A 1,347-nucleotide genomic window follows, 5' to 3' on the forward strand; every position below is an offset into this window, starting at 1 on the left:
TCAGGATTCTACTTGCCATAGCCGCATATTATGACTATGAGATATGGCAAATGGATGTCAAGACCGCGTTCCTTAACGGGAATTTGACCGAGGATGTGTACATGACACAACCCGAAGGTTTTGTCGATCCGAGGAACCCGAGGATGGTGTGCAAGCTTCAGAGGTCCATTTATGGATTGAAGCAGGCTTCGAGGAGCTGGAACCTTCGCTTTGATGAGACAATAAAAAAGTTTGGTTTCTCACAGAACGAAGACGAGCCATGTGTTTACAAGAAGGTTAGTGGGAGCACAGTAGTTTTTCTGGTGCTGTACGTGGATGACATTCTCCTTATAGGGAATGACGTTCCTACCTTGCAAGATGTTAAGTCTTGGCTAGGAACGCAGTTTTCTATGAAGTACCTAGGAGAAGCAGCCTATATTCTAGGCATTAAGATCTATAGGGATAGATCGAGGCGTCTTCTAGGATTGAGTCAGAGTACTTTCATCGATAAGGTCTTGAAACGGTTCGAGATGCAAGATTCCAAGAAAGGAACCTTACTGATGAGCAGTGGCACAGTTCTCTGCAGGAGTCAGTGTCCTACGACACCTGATGAGCGAGAACGCATGGACCGGATTCCATATGCTTCGGCAATTGGATCCATCATGTATGCCATGCTTTGTACTCGACCGGATGTATCCTACGCGTTGAGCATTACGAGTAGATACCAGTCAGATCCAGGTGAGTCGCACTGGATTGCCGTCAAGAACATCCTGAAGTACTTGAGAAGGACTAAGGATGTGTTCTTGGTACACGGTGGGTAGGAAGTCGAGCTCGCTGTAAGAGGTTATACACCGATGCTAGTTTCCAGTTAGACCCGGATGACTACAGACCGCAGTCTGGCTATGTTTTCTTCTTGAACGGAGGCGCTGTTAGCTGGAAGAGTTCCAAGCAGGCGACCGTTGCAGATTCTACTACAGAAGCTGAGTATATTACAGCGTCGGACGCAACAAAGGAAGCTGTTTGGATCAGGAAGTTTGTTGGTGACTTGGGTGTGATTCCTAGTGCTGATAGCCCCATTGCTCTGTGTTGTGACAACAATGGAGCGATCGCACAAGCGAAAGAACCCAGATCCCATCAACGATCCAAACACATACTCAGACGGTTTCACCTTATCAGGGAGATCATAGATAGAGGAGACGTGCACATTTGCAGAGTGTCGACAGATGACAACATTGTCGATCCGTTGACGAAGCCTCTCCCTTCGTCGAAGCATGAGGGTCATGTTAGGGATATGGGCATTACATGTTTAGCAGGTCATGATTAGAGCAAGTGGGAGATTGTTGGTTTAGTGCTCTATGATGTACTGTT

The sequence above is a fragment of the Tarenaya hassleriana genome, unplaced genomic scaffold, assembly GCF_000463585.1.
Source record: "Tarenaya hassleriana unplaced genomic scaffold, ASM46358v1 Cleome97, whole genome shotgun sequence".
NCBI classification, from domain to species: Eukaryota; Viridiplantae; Streptophyta; class Magnoliopsida; order Brassicales; family Cleomaceae; genus Tarenaya; species Tarenaya hassleriana.